The 20,690-nt window shown below is 46.5% G+C and overlaps 1 long non-coding RNA gene across 1 annotated transcript; it reads left to right on the top strand.

Annotated features, from left to right (window-relative positions):
* Positions 1–3,443: 3,443 nt before the first annotated feature.
* LOC119973393 lies at positions 3,444–20,430 on the top strand. Its single transcript, XR_005462304.1, has 3 exons — positions 3,444–3,893; positions 14,491–14,779; positions 19,401–20,430. It is a non-coding gene; the product is annotated as an uncharacterized LOC119973393 (long non-coding RNA).
* Positions 20,431–20,690: the final 260 nt, after the last annotated feature.

Genomic DNA, 20,690 nt, shown 5'->3' with positions numbered 1-20,690 from the left:
CATCAAGGGTCACCTGAGGAAGGAGCAGTGCTCCGAAAGCTAGTGATTTGAAACAAACCTGTTGGCCTTTAAACTGGTGTTGTAAGATATGTTACTGTGCTCACCCCTGTCCAACACTGGCATCTCCACATCATCAAGGATGAAGGAATGATACATTTCCAAATTGGGTTGCTGTGTGACTTGGAGGAGAACTTGGAAGGGATGAGGTGCAATGCATATCGTTGTGCTTGTCCATCCAGGTATTGGCAGTCATGGGTTTAGATGTTCACATTTCAATGTTAAATGCTCTTTTGTTATTACTATTAGGTAGGCCTTGCTGTGCTTATTTGGAATGGATCAATGCCAAAGTAAATATACTGCACAGACGAATTTCCAGCAAACATGTTAAATAATCACGTGAATTTTGCCATATGCCACACACAAAAAATACACAGTGCAATTATGCTGAATAAACAAGACAATACCAGGTTAAGAAAGAGAAAGATAAAAGATTTGAATTCATCTTGTGCCTTTCATGTCTGTGGGCTATCTTGAAGCGTATCAGAAAAGTTGAAGTGCTTTTGAAGTAGTCACAGTAATAGCCCATAATCATAAAATCATATCATTGAATCATAGACTCTCTACAGTGCAGAAGGAGGCCATTCAGCCCATCAAGTCTGCACTGACCCTTCGAAAGAGCACTCTACACATGTCCAATTATCCGTCCACCCCACCCTATCTGCGTAACTGAACCTGCACATCCCTGGACACTAAGGGGCATTTTCTCATGGCCAATCTACCTAACCTGCACATCTTTGGACTGTGGGAGGAAACTGGAGCACTCAGAGGAAACTCACGCAGACACGAGGAGCAAACTTCACACAGACTGTCACCCAAGGCTGGAATTGAACCCGGGACCCTGGTAACGTAAGGCAGCAGGGCTAACCACTGATGAAGAGGTAATCTTTTTTAGTGTTGTTGTCAAGGGTTGCAATTTGGTCAGGATTACTCTCCTGCCCTTCTTTGAAGAGTGCTATGGAACTTTTTCTGTTTACCTTAAAGCACAGATGGAGCCTTAGTTTAAAGTCTCACCTGAGAGGCAGCATTTCTGACAGTGCAGCATTATCTCAGCACTGCAGGAGTGTGTCAGGCCAGATTATGTGCTCAAGTCTCCGGCGTGGGACTTGAACCTAAGGCCTTCTATTTCAGAGAAGAGTGTGCCACCAATGAGCCAAGGATGATACAAATGTTTTAATTTTTAATCCTCTAATGGACGACAAAATCTTACTGATGTCTATCTTGCCATTTCCTGTTTCCATCAGCCACTCTCAGGACTCAGTGAGTCATTCCCATTGGCGGTTAGGAGCCCATCATGGAACTGCTGAACTGACACACTCCTGTAACCTCAAATTGTCAGCAACTTTGCCGATATGACTGAAATACCATTATGGGGAAGAATTACTCATTTTTCTATTTGTAACAAAACCATGTAGTAGAAATATACCTTTGGTGGTAGCGTCAATATCACATTGACCACCTGTTATGTGCCCGGCCTGATATTCTGAAATCAATGGAACTGAATATTGTACGCATGGTGCGCAGCAGATACAATCCTGTCCCGGAAGAATTTATTTCCTTGAATTCAGACCATCATCTGACCATCTGGAGCTCACATAGGACAGAAAATTGATCAGACTGCTTAATGGATGCAGAGTCCTTCCCATCCAGTGTCCTGTCAAGTGCTGCTCTACGCCAATCATGCAAAAGCAGGGAATTCACTTTCATCTTCACAATATTGCTATATAGTGGGCAGCATGGTAGCATGGTGGTTAGCATAAATGCTTCACAGCTCCAGGGTCCCAGGTTCGATTCCCGGCTGGGTCACTGTGCGGAATCTGCACGTCCTCCCCGTGTGTGCGTGGGTTTCCTCCGGGTGCTCCGGTTTCCTCCCACAGTCCAAACATGTGCGGGTTAGGTGGATTGGCCATGCTAAATTGCCCGTAGTGTCCTAAAAAGTAAGGTTAAGGGGGGGGGGGGGGTTGTTGGGTTACGGGTATAGGGTGGATACGTGGGTTTGAGTAGGGTGATCATGGCTCGGCACAACATCGAGGGCCGAAGGGCCTGTTCTGTGCTGTACTGTTCTATGTTCTATAAAGTAGTCAAATCAATTGCCTCAACCCACCTCCAGACAAATTTGATCAGGCCATAAAAGAGAAAAATATATGCAGATGTACAACAATATTGAGGGGTTTGTTTTATAAATTAAGATTTTTCTTTTCTCTAAACCACAGTATGATGGACGGAGCCTGTGCCAAAGTACATTGTAACAACGATCCTACTATTTTTGACAGGAGAACTGAAAAGATTTATTGGCACTATTGGGACCAGAATCAACTCCAAAAGTTCAGTGCTTACATTCCTCATATTCTATAACCAGGGCAGGATTGTGAAGGTCATGATACATACTTAGTGTTTACAAACACTGAGCAGACCCACCCAACTATGAGGCGTATATATGGAATGCAAAATATGCTTAATATGTGGTTTTTTCTATGTTTAGGTTTGTATGTACAGTCAAAATCCAGAAATGAATAGACTGAAACTCCCCAAACCACAAAGATAATTTTGCCACTGTTCAAGGTACGTTAATGTAGAGCGGCGCAACTTTGAGCGAAAGGTCAATGGATTGGACGGCAAGTTGGGGTTGAGAGGTGGGTGATGGTGGTAGTGGTTAAGGAAACTAGTGGAATGAATCTTCGAGCATTCAGAAGCTATACAGGCTGAAGCAGCTACTGATGAGATTTACCTAACCTAAAAGATTAGAGAATTCATAACTGAAGTGTAATAATATACAAATCCAATTTAGAATTGCGGAAGTTTGATATCTTTGTTCTCTATTCTCGTCGGCCTGTACTTGAAGAGGTAAAATGGAAAAGTTGCCAGCTCCTCTGCAAATAATTTGTCCTATTTTCCTCAGACAGCAAACATTGACATTACAGAACCTAGATATCTATTACAAGTAAACCTTTTCTGTATCAAGCAGATGGATTCAGTATAAATATTTGAAATTACATCATACAAAAAGCATTCCTTAATATTTGCAAGATATTTTAAATTAGATTCCCAATCTCAAGGTATAAATTAGGATTGAGTTTGTTGTGTCTTTCCAAAACAATAGACAGAGGCAGAAAAGAAGAGAGAGGAGTTGGTTTGGTAATTATTTTGTTTTTGATGTTAACATATAACTCTGAAAAATTACAATTAAATACCGTATTAGGTTTCCCAAAACGTTATGCATCATTCTTCATAGGAAAAAAATGCAAACAATCTGAGGTGTGCCTATCATAATTATTGTAATTAAGTTGAAAATCCTGGCTGTACAAACAGGGTAGGATTTGAGATCATGTAATGAATTTATGTCTGGAGCAATTATCTTGATGAGGAGCCATAAACAGTGTGTTCAATTGAACGGGAGAGACACACAGGGCACTTTTAAGGTAAAAGGACGATAGCTGTCATGGGCCCCTTCTTGTTTCTAAATTAATTTTCCTGCTGCTTATTGTCATATGGATCTATGGACTTTTAAGTGCTGCACTGCTTGATAAGCGATGTATTAAATACTGAAGCCTGGACTCTGGGAACTGTCTAACCGGATCCCACACAAGCTGGTGATGTTACTTCAAAAGAATGTTTGGCTTGCCGGAGTCTGCCCTGCCTCACAAAGAGTATACCACCCACCAGGATTCTGCAGACACAGGAGGGATTATGGCGGGAAGTAGCGAGAGAAAAGATTAACTGTGAGTCTCAAACTGGAAAACTCAGGGAAAACGTTTCTGCACAAATTGTGCGGAACACACTGAACAAAGTGGGCCATCTGAAATGCATGTGAAAGCGGAGTCACTGAAGAGGAATGGGTGAGATTCTATTCTGTTACATCTCGTAAAAGGCTTTGGGGCAGAAAACAAAATTATTTTGTGATCATGCCTCTCCAAAACTCATCAGGGGCTTCGATCAGCATGGGTGACAGCCTTGCCAGGGCCTTGTGCAAATTAAGGTTCGGGTTAGGACCCTTATATTTTACGGGACAATGCTTAGCCAATTCTATCAACTTTTCATTGGCTGTCAAATGCACATATACAACCATGAAAAGACGTGTGTGATCGGTGATGTAAAAACGGTTAATGAGGTGATCAGGGATCACCCACTTCCATGGTGCAGCAGTCGCTGGATCTGTTCAAGACCCATCACTGATTCTGCATTTGCCTCTTAACTTTTAGGTGACAGTTTCCACAGTCATTGCCGAGTAGTTGTCGCAGGACCTGCAGAAATAGTATCATCTTGGTAGATGTCGTCAATGTGCCAACCTAGCTGCCAATTACCCTGGCATGCCTTTTGCTCATGCCGTGCCACTAAAATCACAAGGTTCTGTTGTTGGGGTGTTCCTGCGGAGGTAATTGACTCTGTTTTCCCAGGAACCTTTGGGAATATTATTCAGCAAAGTATCTTTACCATTGTTCGCAGATGATGGTCTGTGCGTATCGGTGGAAGAGGCCGTGCGTCTCTTGTGTGGTCTGGCTTGCTGAGCATACTTCATAGGCATCCCTCCTCTTCTTCAAATTACAACAGATAGGCCCATTATACCGGTGGTCATAGGGCAAAACTAAAGAAGTAGTATAAAGCATTGGAAGCATTTAAGTGGCAGCAGGGAAGGAAACAAAAATAAAATGAAAAGTAGTTAAGCAATGTTTGAAATACATTTATCTTGATAACACTGCCATTTTCTATGACAAATACATGGAGTTCTGGAAGATCAGGACGAATGTCCCACATGCAGCCCAAGTTGTCGGATAGTGGAAGCACATTTGGGCTCAGATTTCTTATCAACTACAATTTGCATCTGTTGTATTCCCTTGTTTTCGGTCTGTATGCCAAATTCTGTTCCCTGGCCACCAAACACCATCCCTCTGCCTGGCTAGAGACTGAGATTAAACCAGTCTGTTTGTTCCTTCGGTGTCACATTTGACCCCAAAATGAGCTTCTGACCTTACATTGGTGCCGTCACTAAGACTGCCCATTTCCACTTCTGTAACACATCACCCAACTTTGCCCAGCCTAACTGCAATTGAAAATCTCATCCATACTGTTGTTACGTTGGCAATTGACTATTCCAGTGAACCTCTGTGGTCTCTCGCGTTCTGCCCTCCATGAACATCAGGCTGTCTAACACTTTGCCAGCCAAACCTTAAGTCACAGAAAGTCTTATTCCAAAATCACCAGTGTGCTAACTGCCCTAGATTGGCTCCCAGTCAATCAAGGACTTGATTTTAAAACTTTGATCCTTGTTTTCAAATCCATCTAAATTTCTGTAATCTCCTCCAGCCCTACAATTCTCCAAGGTATCTGCGTTCCTCTAATTCTAGCCTCTGGTTCATTTCTGATTTCAATCACTTGGTCGTTTGTGGCCACGCCTTCAATTGCCAAGACTCTGAACTTTGGAATTCCCACCCTCACCTCTTCAACTGGCTTTCCATATTTAAGACACTGGCAAGCATTTTCCCACATCCTGGCAAAGGTGGGAAAAGCACTGTTGAAGCCACTGATGGCAATCGTGACTTTCTCTTCCATATCGACTGGGACTTTCAAAAAAACTTCAAGGGGTGAGCCTCATGAAGTATCGCTGGTGGGGGCAGCCTCTGATTCACCCAGCCTGACAGCAAGTGGATTCTTCCACCTCGCCCACCTCAAGATCACCACGGTGCGGGACGCGGACCATGAAAAGATCGGTTGACTTCAGGCAGGAATTTCCAGTCACAGGGCAGGCACGACTGGAGAATCCTGCCCAGGGATGTTGAAAATCCTCGCAGTGCACAGCAACCAAACCAATTAACCCTGGTACCGCAACTCCCCCCCACCCTCTCCTTTCCCCCAGCACTACCCTGGCACACCTTGGCATGAACCTGGCACTGCCAGGCTGTGGCAGGGTAGCTCACTCCATCACTGACAGGGAGAAGGGACAATCGTGTCACGCTTTCGTGCCAACGTAAAATGTGATTTTGCACTTCAGTTTTCATGGACAGAATTTGATCCTGGTTTTCAAATTCGGCCCCGACAAGGCGATGGAGGCGACTTTCCCTGGTGAAATCTTCCGGTCCCGGCAAAGTTAGCCATTTGCGATGCTCGCCAGCGGTGCCACTGCAGAAATCATGGCCAGGCAGTAGCTGACACTGCCTCCTGGCAACCTGGCTCTTCCCCCAACACCTTGGCACTGCCCTTTGGCACTACCCCCTGGGACAGTGCCACAAGGCAGTTCTGCAGTGGGACGATGCCTCCCATGGGGAGGGTGTATTTTGGGAGTGGGGTGGTGGTTGCTCATGTGCCTGTGGGGGGGGGGGTGGGTGGGTGGGGGGGAGGCTTCATATTTTCTTTAATTGGAGATTGTGTTACCCTTAGGCTTTTTCTGGCCTAAACTCACCAATGTGACAGCGTAGGCCTCACCTCTCAATTTCTTTTCATCCACAATATTGGGAGAAAACCCAGCTGCACGTTACTTTTCTCGCCTGAGCTAGAACTTGTGTTATGGGCCAGGACTTAGAGAACCCCAAAGTGTATCATGGAGTTTGCCTGACCCACACTTTTAATGGGTTGTGGTGTGGGGAGCACATGGCCCACTCTACAGGTGTAGTACAGCAGAAGTGGAAAAGTATTTTTTAAAGCAAAACAATGTTTATTCTATGAACTCAAGTAAACCTTTTTGAAATACAGTGAACATCTTAGCAACCATCAATTCAAATACAGCCCCCAAAGAATACAACATTAAGTAATCCTTAATAACTTCCCAAACAACATCCACAGAGAAAAAACACCTTTCAACAGAAGCACATTAGGTTTACATTCACTACTGAAAACATTTATAATTCTAAATTCATCAAATGATCAAGAGATACTCTTTTCCTGGCAGAAACATCAACAGTACACTTGCTCTGTCTGGCTTCAGCTCCAACACTGAAAACAAAACTAAAACACACCCTGCAGCAAACAGCCTAAAATGAAAGTAAAAAGCTGACAGACAACCCAGTTCCACCCACTCTCTGATATCACTACAGTAGTAAACACCCATTTCTTAAAGGTACTTTCACTACAGACATTTATATACACACCCATTTATGAACACCCATTTCTTCAAGGTACTCTCACATGACACTTGGATGAAAAAAGGGAAAATTCTGCCTTTTCTCTCATGCACAAAAATTATGCCACAGGTGGGATTTTCCAGCCCTTCCATCCCACTCCGGCAGGATCTTCTGACCTTGCCAAAGGTGACCTCCCCATGGCGGGTTCCTTTGTGGCGTGGCCGGCAAGCAACGCATATGGCCATTGACTTCAACAGGCCCGGAAGGTCCCACCGGGAGCCAATGGCAAGCCGCCTCTGCCACTGGTGAACCTCACACGGGGGTCTGGAAAACCCTGCCCATAGGCAACGTTAAAACAATACTGTCACAACTTATAATTATCTCAGTCTCTTTTGTGGTAGATGGAGGTGATACTTTAATGTGAAAGTCAAAGTCTGGGAAGGCGAAAGGTTCTCAGTCAGCCGAAAAGTTTCTTTTAATCAAATTTCTAAGATGTTGGTTTTCAGATGAAGTTGAAGTTGGAACATGTGGGTGGGGCTAGAAGGGGTGGAGTCCTTCTCCTGTCAAGGTGTTGCCATTTATCACTTAGGCCACTTCTATGGCTTGCAGCTGCTTTGGTGGCTTTCACTGGAGTTTTCACTCCGAAGCAGCTCTTTGCTGATTTACAGGTACGCAACAAACATGGCTGTCTCATCATGTGACTTTTGACATGTTCAAAGTCCTTTTCCAGCTAATCTTGGTATTTAGGTGGATTATACATCCTGGCCGGGATTGAGTGTTGACACCGTCCTAAACACAGGAGTGATGCACGCCAGCGTCAATGGGCCTCCTCGCCCAGCAATTAAACGGTCCTCAGGGGGCCAGCACGGCACCGGAGTGCTGCACACTGCTCCGCCGCCGAAAGGCGGCCCTGCACTGCCTGCGCTGGTCTGCATATGCACACGACGGCCGTCTCTACGCTGGCATCGCACAACATGGCGGAAACCTACAGCGGGCCCGCGCAGAAGGAGGTAGACCCCCTCCAGATCGCGGGTGCCCGCCGATCGGTAATCCCCGATCGTGGACCTGGATGCCATGGAGGTCCCCCCGGCATCAGAACCCCCGCCCCACCCACCAGGATGGCCGCCGTGACCGCGGGTCCGAGCACCCGCCGGGTGGTACCACGTTGGAACCACGCCTGTGGGACTCGCCAGAACTCGGCGGCCCCCGACCGGCGCGCCTCGACCATGCGGGCGCGATTGCCGCCGATTCTCTGGTCGTCGGAGAGCGGCGTGGCGGGAATTTATCGCGTCACTGCCGATTCTCCGACCCGGCACGGGCTCGGAGTATCCCGGCCCCTTTGTTGTGAGTTACACAACTTGAGAGTTTGAGAGAGCCAGTGACTGTATGTTTGTAAAGATCCATTCAATTGTTCATACCCTTTTAAATTATTATCACGAAAAGTCATTGTTTCAAAATCGATCCGGAAGGTTCCTTGTGGTTCCTGCTTGAGGCAGGAGAGTAGCTTCGATCCAAAAAATAAATCAGGTGATCCTCCGGCTGTCATCCTTGGCAGCCTTCTGTGATCAGCTTTAAAGTATCAAAATTAGTTTGAAGTTCAGAATATACTGGAGAATGACAAATACTCCTCCGAAGTGCCTCAGATATTTCATATTGTTAAAGGTGCTGTATAAATATAAGTTGTTGTTGTATATCCCTTGATATCACGGGTTCTCCTCACCTCTGGAACTCAGCTATTTTATTGTCTTTTGTCCAGCAAGGCTGCAATGAGGTCTGGAGTCTAGTGAAAACTGCTTGCTTTTCATGATTGACCTCAAATCCACCACTACTTTAGAATGTCGAAAGGTCACAGAGCTGAAACATTGGCTGGATTTTACATGCTGTCAGTTTGGCACACCCTTCGGAGAGGCAACCTCCTGATTGGCCAACTTCGCACTCGCCATCCTGTTGGTGGGTGTTGCTCCCAATGCTGGAAGTCCATCTGCAAGGATGTCAGGCTGGCAGCTCCACTCGGAAGGCATTGGGCGCTGCCAGTGCAGGTAGGCCTGCATGATGGTAGCTTGACTTTGAGCCCTTGGCTGCCTCCGTAGAGTGTTAAATTAAAAAGACCAAGCCAATAGAGGCTATTGGGTTGGAAGGGAAATCCCTCCACTAGAGGTATGTGACCTTTCATTCTTGTGGGGTTGTCATTGGGACACAGATGCTCAGTCTCTGATGGGTCTCTGAACTGTCGCCATGAGGTCGACTAGAATGAGCTTGTGGCCTTCACCCACACCATCACTAAGAAACCTCGATATGAGGCCTTAACTGCACCAATTGGCTACCTGCCTCCTGGATCAGGCAACCAATCTGGTTCACAGTTTGCCACTTGGAAAATTCCCCATAGCTGGGAATGAGTCAGGGAGCTTTCCTGACATCGCTTGCCCATATGTTCTGAACCCTAACCTTGCCAACCCCAACTCCAAACCTTTGTTCATGGGATCAGGAAAACAGCCTATTAAACTCTTCTTCTCTCCCTACAGATGCTGCATGAACTGCGAATATTTCCAGCATTTTTTGTTCTGATATATTTGCATTTTTGGGCAACATAATTTACAGCGGCACGGTGGCAAAGTGGTTAGCACTGTTGGTACAAGTTTTGAGCATTGAGTTTGCACATTCTCCCTATGTCTGCATGGATTTCTGCCGTGTGCTCTGGTTTCCTCCCACAGTCCAAAGACATGCAGGTTAGGTGGATTGGCCATGCTAACTTGCCCCTTCGTGTCCAAAGATGTGCAGGTTAGTTGGGGTTGCGGGTAGGGTGGATTTTCAGAGGGTTGGTGCGGACTCGATAGGCTGAACGGTCTCCTTCTGCACTTTGGGATTCTATGGGATAATGTGTACACATACAGGATTTTCTGGCCATTCCCACTGGCGTGATCTGACAGTCCTGCTGAAGGAAATTCCCTGCTGCAGGTTCCACCAGTGGCGGGACGGGCGAACCATGCAAAATGGCACAGACATCGACTGGATCGGAAGATCCTGCCAACAGCCAATGGCGAGCTATCCCTGCCACCAGAAAACCTGCCACAGGGGGCCCGAAAATCCAACCTTACCTATGTGTCACAGGATTAACATTTTGATGGTCACGGGGTATAAAATCTTTGGTGTAAATTGGTTTCCTGAACTAATTTCTAAGATTTTTTTTTCCTTTCTGGAATGAGGAATGAAGTGCCATCGCACTCCTATCTGAGCATGGATAAATATTCTCATGTTTTGTTCTGCTCATAGATCAGCTTGCAGAATGTTTCTGTGTATGTATCTGCTCAGAATGAAGACATGAGATAGCTAAACTGGTCAAATTAATGATTGCCCAGTTATATAAATACAGTTGCGATATCAGGCCAAGATCAATAGGAATTCCTCTGGAATGATGGAATGTACAGAAGCAAAGAGAGGTCAGGATTTCAGATGTAGAGGTTTAGTGCTATTGTTTTAATGCTCCACATATTGCTAAAATGTTTGGATTTATATGCTACATTGACTTAGATTGCTTGTTTCACTTATGGACCTGTGAAATTTATAATCAGCTTACAGAGATACCCAAGGCTATGCCATTTATTCTATCACATCGTTCCCATTGTTGAAATATGTTGGGCAGGATTCTCCGACCCCGTGCCGGGTCGGAGATTTGCCGGAGGGGCATGAGAATCGTGCCCCGCCGATTCTCCGTCACCGATTCTCGGGCGCCCGCGGGATTGGGCCGAGTGCCCGCCGGGTTCGGCGGAGTCCCGCCGGCATGGGTTACGTATGGTCCCACCTGGTGGGACCTCGGAGTTCTGTCTGCGGTGACCATCCTGGTGGGGGGGGGGGGGGTGGAATCCCCCCGGGAGGGGCCTCCAGAGTGGCCTGGCCCGCGCTTGGGGCCTACGGATCGATGGGCGGGCTAGTTCTGTGGGGGTCCTATGTTCCTCCGTGCCGGGCCCCTGTATGGCTCTGCCGTATTACCCGGGGGCCAGCGCGGAGACGGGAACCCACGCACATGCACAGACTCGCGCCGGCCATGGCATGCATGCGTGGACTCGCGCCGGCCGTGGTGTGCATGCACGGACCTGCGCCAGCCGTGACGCGCCTGCATGGACTCGCGCAGGCCATGACGTGCCAGCTTTCGGGTGCCGGAGCTGCGGACACTACTCTTGCGCCATACTAGCCCCCTAAGAAGGAGTGAATGCCTGCCGCTTGACGCCAGATTACATCAGAGTGGCTCGCGCCGCATTTCACGCCGGCATCAGAACTTGGCCGCGCGATTGGCGAATCCCGGCCGTTGTATCCTGTACTGTTTTGGTTTCTTCAAACTCTACCTGACACTTGCTCAATGGACGTTTTACAGTGAATTTGTTGCAATGTTCTTTTACTTTAGTTATTCTTTACAGTGAACAGTCTGTTGTTAAACGTCTCTAAAATGCATTTTGGGCATCTTTAAGAAGGATTTCTGTTGCTGCCCTCCAACAATGGGATGAGCCAGTTATTTAGTGAGTAAACTCGCCTGCTTAAGGTGAAATATAGGCAGATGAACAGGCCAATGTACTAAAATTAACTGTCTTTCCCCTTATTTCCACTTGAATTCTTCCAATTTTCATTTTTGTAAACAATGGGCGGGATTCTCCTGGGACTCTCGCCCGAAGACTTAAAATTCACACCTGTAGTCAATGGACCTTTACATGGTCCACATCCCGCCCGTGACAATCTTGCGATGGGCAGGGCAGAGGAATCCGGGAAAATATATAACGCGAATCGCGCCATGCCGCCCCGACGCCGGGACGCAATTCTCCGCAATGCGCCGTTCGCGGTATGTGCCGACTCTCCAGCCCGGGACGGCACGGGCCGGCGCACCGATTCTCCGGGCCGGATGGGCCGAGCGGCTGAAAACAAAAAGCCATGTCCCGCCGGCGCCATTCCAACATCCTCTGAACCGCTGCAGGGAAGAAGGCCACTGCGTATGCACAGTTGGTCTGGCGCCAACTAGCTCAAATGCGCATGCACGGACCCCGCAGCGCTGGGTTCAGGCCGGGATCTGGAGTCCACTCCAGCGCCGTCTTACCCCCCTGTGAGCCACAGAATGGGGTCCCGGAATGGGCGCCGATGCCGGAGTAAAACACTCCCGTTTTTACTCTGGCGTCGCCACTTAGCCGCCCGTTGGGAGAATCCCTCCCATGTTTTTGACCGTCTTTGAAAGATTGTGGGCTGGATTCTCCGATTCTGGAGCTAAAACCCCAAGCCAGTATGGGAACGGTGGTGTTTTATGCCAGGAAAATTGGTGCAAAATGGCCACCGATTCCCCGTTTTGCTGGGGCTAGCAGGACAGCAGCATAGAGCAGCCTGCCCAAGCTGCCGATACGCCCTAGAGAAATACCAGATCCGTGGCCACGCATGTGCATGGCGGCGGCTTGCAGCAGCCGCATCGTGCTTCATGGCGGAGGCTGCTCGTGGATTTGGCCCGTGAAATAGTCCCCCTTCTGCCGGCTCGCGCACCCCGGACCACCTCCCACAGAGCCCTCAGCCCCGAATAATGTCCCGCCGTGCCCGCAGATCAGCCCTCCCCCGACTGTGGCGAGGCTGGACTGAGTCCGCAGCCCACGACACCGCGTTCCCGACAGATGAGACCATGAGAGACCCACGCCGTCAGGAACTCGTCCAGTTGGGTGCGGAGCATCGGGAGGCAGGCCTCAAGCAATGTCCTGAGGCCGTCGATACGTGGCGCGGTGTACTCTCCGAGGGTGCCATTTTGAAGGGGGCGGAGCATTGCGAAAGCGGCGCTGCCCCCAATCCTGTCGGCAACTTGGATTCACCGGCCAGTCGCCCAACGCGATTTTGGCGTCGGCGACCAGAGAATCCACCCCTGTGAGAATAAACTTAACAAACTTAACATTTGTAATTGATGCTCTCTTAGCCTAATACATCTCCTGTGGAAACTTTAAACCTTGATTTAAAACGTTCAGTTTACCACCAGCAAATCATTGCTTCTGACCGAAACAGAAGAGTGGATAATGAAGAGCAGTGAAAAACCTGCTTCAACATTTTGGGATGTTGATAAAAAGTACAAGATAAATGTTTCCGCCCATTGAGATGTAAAAACATGATGCTACTTGATACTCTGTTTGGATTTAAGTGGATAAGCCAGTAAGTAGTCTTTGATCAAGGAATAATTGAAACACAGGCAATACTATTATTTATTTGCTGTATGAGACAATCTTTAAGTTTTAAGCTCTGGGAGAAAAACTCTATTTAAGTGTTGCCAGATATTTATGAAGTTAAATGCACGACTATTGTCAATTATTAAATTAGGAATTTATTTGAAAGGACATTCTCAACTTCCTATCATTACATATTTGCTCAGGTGTATCTTTATAATCCTACCGAAAATCCTTTTCCTGAGAGTAACGGTTATTCATTTTCTTTCAAATTACATGAAAGTTCCTGATTAATCACCAACTGTTTCTGAGCCTCTCATTGCTTCAGCTTATGGACTTTTAAAAAAATCCTTTGTCAACTGTTAAAGAAAGAAGTTGAAATAATTGGAATTATTCAAAGAATGATGTCAGTGTTTCGGAGGAAAACTTGTTTAGTTTTTCAGTTGGCTTTCAAATGATGTTTTGTATTGTAGGAGTTACTCAGTGGTTGGACCTTAGTCAAGCTGCTCTCTGCTTTGCCCAGGAAAGGAAAAACGTTACAGCTGATTGTGAAGCCTTTCTGTTCCGATCACAAAAGACCCCCTTTCTTTGGGTAAAACTAAGTTTCCGGTATGAGATCATCAAGTTCAAGAAGAGGAAAAACTCCTTTCAGTTTGAGCAGACAGCAGTGCAGGAATCACTGATTATTTGGCAGCCGCTCAGTGGCTCTGTCACAGACTGGCTCAATGATGACAGCCTCCACAGCTGCAGAAAAGGAGAGACTAAACACTGAGCATTTATCAGCAACTGACAGGATACAGACAATATGACAGGAACAATGTGGTCCTCTCAGAAATATATTTATTAGATTTGCCTTGTAAGGTATTTATATGTACCTAGTAAAAGACTGCAAAATGTAGTTGTCTTTGCAAATAAACTGCAAGTTGGCTGCTTGTCAAGGCCAATTTTACTGCAAATGACATTAAAACGTTTACTGTCCTCAATACCAAACAAGCACAACATTGGGTCTGATGACAAAATGGAAAATGTGTAGTTAAAACTCACACCACAAATAAATTAATACACAGTGTTACCTCTGGGTTGTGGTGGGGGGGGGGGGGGGGGGGGGGGAGATTGGCAGTGGTGGGTGGCAAGGGCGACTTTGAATTGAGCAATTGTGTAAAATCATTGCTATCAGACTAACCACCTTTATATTTGTCTCCTCTTTTAAGGGCTCCAGCATCTGGACGAGGCTGTCACTGTAAAACGTGGATTGATGGATAGATTTTAACCCCAAGAGAAACTGCTCTGCTAAGTTAGTTTCCAGCCTACCATGGCTGCAGGAGCCCATAGCATTTTAAGTTTAAGGGCCTCGGTTTACGCCACTGGTCAACTTCCTGCACAGAATGGTTGCTGGCAGCAGACGAATCAACGGCACTCTTCCTTGTTCAAAGGAAAGGCTTTGACATACATGGAGGGCTTATTTTTCCTTTCAACCAACTGCAAACCTGCCTTAGCCTGGTGAGAAAGCCCAGTGAAATACTGCTGAGAGCTATTGGCACAATGCGAACATGCAAATTAGGAGCAGGCATAGGCCACTCGGCCCCTCCAGCTTACCCTGCTATTCAATAAGATCATAACTGAGCTGCAAGTAATTCAGCACCATATTCCTGCCTACTGATAACCTTTCACTCCCTTGTTAATCAAGAATCTATCTCTTCAGCCTTAAAGGACTCTGCTTCCACGCCCTTTTGAGGAAGAGAGTTCCAAAGACTCACGATCCTCTGAGAGAAAGAAAGTATCCTCATTTTCGTCTGAAATGAGCAAAACCTTAATTTTAAACAGTCTAGATTCTCCGCCAAGAGGAAACAATCTTGCCACTTCTACCCTATCAATACCCTTCAGGATCTTAAAGGTTTTGATCAAGTTGCCTCTTACTCTTCTAAACTCTAGTGGATACAAATCTAGCTTCTCCAAATTTTCCTCATGAGACAACGTGCCCATTCCTGGCTTTAGTCTAGCAAATGCCTCTGAACAGTGTCTAAAAGAATAGAATCTATACAATGCAGAAGGAGGCCATTCGGCCCATCAAGTCTGCACCGGCCCTCTGATCTTACCTAGGCCCAAACCACACACCATCTCCGTAACCCCACCTAGGGCCAATTTAGCATATCCAATCCACCTAACTTGCACATCTTTGGACTGTGGGAGGAAACCAGAGCACCCGGTGGAAACCCACGCAGACACGGGGAGAAATCATGTTCTGTGATCGGCTGGAGAATCCCCTTTCACGACCGAATTGGGGGCGGTGCCACTTTCACGATGCTCCGCCCCCTCCAAAGTGGCGTACTCAGAGAGTACACAGCATGCCATATCAACAGCCTCAAGACATTGCCTGAGGTCCACCTCTCGATGCTCCGCCCCCAACTGGCTGAGTTCCCGATGGCATGAGTCTCTCATGGTCTCACCCATCACCAACTCAGCGTGGCGGCTGCGGACTCAGTCTAGCACCGCCACAGTCGGGGGAGGGCCGATCCGCGGGCAGGGGAGACTTTGCCAGCGACTGGGGGCACTGTTGGGGGGATGGCCGGGAGCGTGCGAGCCAGCCAAGGGGGGGCACTATTTCGCAGGACGGGTCCGCAAGTAGCCAGCGGCATGTTGCATGGCACGGCTGTTGCAAGCTGCCATGCGCATAAGCGGCCACGGATACGGCAATTCCCCAGGGCGTATCGGAAGCTAGAGCCAGGTGCTCTACGCTGCCTTGACGTAGTCCCCAGCCAAACGGAGGATCGATTGCCATTTCACGCCATTTCTTCTGATGTAAAATGCCACCGTTCCCACGCCGGCGTGGGGCCATTGCCTCAAAATCAGACAATCCAGCCCACGGTCTCACCAACGTCCTGTACAAATCCCTACTTTTGTAATCAATTCTCCGCATAGTAAATGATAACATTCTATTAGGTTTCCTAATTACTTGCTGTACCTGTACACTAGCCTTTTTTGATTCACGCACTAGGACACCCAGATCCCTCGGCACCTCAGAGCTCTGCAATCTCTCACCATTGAGATAAGAAGTTTTTTTAAAAATTCTTCCTTCCAAAATGGAGAATTTCACATTTGCCCACATGATACTCCATTTGCCTGATTGTTTCTCACTAACTTAACCTATTTATGTCCTGTTGAAGCCTCCTTACATCCTCTTCAAAATTCACTTTTCTACCAATCCTTGTGTCATCAGCAAATTTAGCAACCATACCTTCAGTCTCTTCACCCAAGTCATTTATATCGATTGTAAAAGGCCCCAGCTCTGATCCCTGTGGCACACCATTCTCCCATCCTACCAATCAGAAAAACACCCAATTATGCCAACTCTGTTTCCTGTTAGATAGCCAATCTTCAATGTCAATATGTTACCTCCTACACCATGAACTTTTATATTCTACAATAATCTTTGATGTGGCACCTTACAAAATATCTTCTGAAAATCTAAGTATATACATCCACCGGTTCAACTTGATCTACAGCACATGGAACTCCTTCAAAGAATTCTAATAAATTGGTTAAACATGATTTCCCTTTCATAAAACCATGTTGGCTCTGCCTGATTGCTGTGAAATTTTCCAAGTGCCCTGCTACAACATCTTAAATAAAAGCTTCTAACATTTTCCCGAGGACAGATGTTAGGCTAACTAGCCTATGGCTTCCTGTTTTCTGTCTCCCACCCTTTTTGAATAAAGGAGTTGCATTTTTTATCTTCCAATGAAATGGAACCTTCCCCAAATCTAGGAAGTTTTGGAAAACTAAACCAATGCATCAACTATCGCATTCGCCACTTTTTCCCAAGGCCTCAGGGTGAAGCTCACCTGAACACAGGGATTTATCAGGCTGCAGACCTAACAATTTACTCAATACATTTCCCTGGTTATTATAACTTTCTTCAGTTTCTCCTTCCCTTCTATTTACTGATTTACAGCTATTTCTGGGATGATATTTGTGTTACAGCAAAGTCAAGCCTCGCAGTAACAAAGGCATGAATGGAGGCTAAAATTAAGGAGAGTTCAAATAAAATCAAGATGAATGGAAAAAGACAAAGTCGTACCTTTGATTGTCAATATTTTCTTGTGCTCGCAATGCAGTTGCCCATTACCAGGTGACTGCTACGTAACAACTGGGCCGCTTCTAACATGTGCCATTGATTCATGGAGGAGCGGAGTGTGACCCTTGGTGAAGGAAAGGCTACCAAAAAAAGATGAGCTATTTTTTAAAATAAATATAGATCATAATTTTGTTTGCCAATTGAGGGGCAATTTAGTGCGGCCAATCCATCAAGCCTGCATGTCTTTGGGTTGTGGGAGTGAGACCCACGCAGACACGGGGAGAATGTGCAAACTCCACACGGACAGTGACCCGAGGCCGGGATCGAACCTGGGTCCTCAGCGCCGTGAGACACAGATGAGCTGTTTGAACTAAGGGTTATGGAGAAAGGGCAGGAGGGTGGAGTTGAGGCCAGGGTGGGATCAGCCATGATCACATTGAAGGTATTTAAGCTTGGGAGGCTAAATTGCCTATTCCCGCTCCTAGGTCATGTGTTCTCGGGAGGAGATGCTCTGGCTGATTTCGCAAATTAGCTCTTGGTCTGGAACATTGTAGGTAGCAGATGAGGAATATATCAGCCATGATAGAATGGCGGAGCGGACTCTATGGGCCGAATGGCCTAATTCTGCTCCTATACCTAATGAACTTATGAACCAATAACATCTACAACATGTAAAACCATGGTGTAACTGCAGTTCACAAGTCAATGATAAGGCAACAATGGAGAGTTGGAATCCACACCAGGGTGCATGTCTCGAGGTGTGAAGGACAATCATGGGAGCTGGGAGATTAGTTGGCTGATGATGGCGAATATTAAAACATCAACAGTTTTGTCATAAGAACACTTACATATTCAAATGAATGGGTATTTGCATTGCACTGTGCTTGCATTTCACAAGGTAGAGGTAATTTTGATCAATTCTCGATCGTTAAAATACTGCACAAATTATTTTGATAAAAGGTTTCAAAATCACGTTTAAAAAGAAAACAGTTATGTAGTTAAAAGCTGCAGGGCACATTGTTAAGATGCTTTACTATTGACTTTGTTTTACAGTATGAATGGAGCTTGAACTACTTAGAACCACATATACAAGGCATTCTATGATATTCATTGCATCAGCTTCTTTTTTTAGCCTATTGCAGCAACTGAAACAATCCACTTTATTTGTGTATTGTGGATGTATTCTAAGTGCCCTATAGTTAAGAACCCTGCTCAGCTGCAATTGTGCAGGCTTCACTGACTGCCAGCCAAACGTTTTACATTCAGTGAAATACTTTTGTAACCACAGCTAAATGCATGTCTCTATTCTGGTTTGAGTGAGGTTGGATTGATCAGATAGATACACAAACGTATAGATAGGTGCATGGAGAACTCGGCAACACACTGTTATTCCAATGCAGACTCTCCCTGGTAGTATCAATGATGGTGGGAGGTGTTGAAAAAAGTGGAGCATACAAATCCCAGAGATGTTCTCCTTGTTTTCTGGAGGGAAGAAACTGGCAGATATCCATTAGGACCCTCCACCAATGTGCAGCAGATTGTCTAACCACAATTAAGTTCGGGAACATATCGGAAATTAAATGGGTAGGAATTAGTTGGTAGCCAAACCATTCAGCCCAGCTTCCTTTAAATCAGCTGCACCTATTTCTCCCTCAAAGCTTGTAATTTAAATGGAGGGAAAGCTGAGCAGTCCTGTTTGTGGTTATGTTACCCATTCATACCATCCCTACCCTTCACTCATTAGATCCAGATTACGTATTTGAAAATTTATCCTGACACTTTGCATGAAAAGCCGAGCACTGGCAAGAGCGTCTCTAGATTAATGACGTGAGTGTCCTGGATCGGAATTTCATGGCCGTGATTCAATCACCAGGTTGCGTCTGGGCACGCCAGTTGAGTAGCGGGAGAGTCCAAAATCAAGACTCGCTCTGGGCGCAAATCAGTTTGCTATCTAATTGGCCCGCTCCCGATGGAGAGTTCCGGATCTTGCTCAAATATGGCGCGCATAACATTAACCCTCATTTGCATTCATTCCCATCTCCTTAGTGAGACTGAAGTCGAATGAAACGGCCTCTCTGGAATTACCCAACTCCTCATTGGGAAGTTACTGCAGCCATCTAAGATGGCCACCTGCAAAGGACCATGGAATTATGGCCAACCAAGGACTCAGACAGATTCACAGCCTATGTATACCTAAAACACAGGTAACCAGACCTGATCGAAACACATGCCCATTTGCATTTTAATGGCTCTTTTTCCCAGGACAATAGAACTCCAATCAAGAAACCGGTACAGCCACAGACTGATCAGCGCCACTCCCCTTAGTCAGAAAGCACAACTGCCAAGGTCAATGACTGCTAAGGGCCCGCCCAGCCACCAAGGCACCCGCCCCTTTATTGGCCGAAATCGGAGACCGTGATCAGTGCCCTGTCAAACTATTGTGTCCAAGGTTAAGGACTGCCTCAAAGAGCACGAAATCCCAGAGGGATAAAAGAGAGCACAGTCATGTGTTCTGGCTCTTTTGGATCGGGCCTGTGCCAGTCCAATTGCAGCAGGAACAGCCAGCTAAGTTCAAGACCAACGATCGCTACCTGATGATGAGTCCAGCAGAGACAGCTGCTTTCTTTGAACCATCCAAGTGAAATCCAGATAAAGGCCTTATCCATTTGCACAGTGCCGGTCACCCTGAAGTTAAGTATAGGTTATTGTAGCTGATAGATGTAGTTTAACTCGTAGTAAATATTATGTTTGCATGTTGAGATAATTCTTGTGTATGTAAATAAACCATCTTTTGAACTAACTAACTGGTTGTGTGGTCATTTGATCGATATAAGGGAAGGCTTGTGGTTCACCGAGATAAATAAATAGAGCAACATTATGCAGGCGTTGTTTAGTACTGGCAGGGGTCAGGGGTCTAGGGGCTCCTGTTGTGGCCAGGGGTGAGTGTGCAGAGCAAGGTTTACCAGCAAAACTGCCTCAGTGGATGACACTCTGAGAGAAAGCCGGACACATAAGGGTGAGGGAGGCCTTTGGGATTTGAGGGACCCGGGATGGAAGGCCAAACTGATTGTTCATCTCTCTCCTTCTCCATTTTCTTACAGATATAACAATATGGCTGGTGTTGTCAGTCCCGCAGCAGCTGCCATCCAGGTGCTGGTGCAAGCTCAGGCGGCCAGATGCTGGAGAAAGCAGCAGCATTGATGCAGGCTGGAGGCTGCACTCCATGTGCAGGGGGCTGGCGCTCACCCTGAAGACCTAGCGCATATCAGGCTGAGGAGGAAACCAAAGGGGGACTCTAGCGACTGCCCAAGGTGTACAGGCATCATTGGTCTCTCG

This window comes from Scyliorhinus canicula, chromosome 11 (assembly GCF_902713615.1).
Source record: "Scyliorhinus canicula chromosome 11, sScyCan1.1, whole genome shotgun sequence".
NCBI lineage: Eukaryota > Metazoa > Chordata > Chondrichthyes > Carcharhiniformes > Scyliorhinidae > Scyliorhinus > Scyliorhinus canicula.
This window is presented reverse-complemented; position numbering and strand designations above follow the sequence as displayed.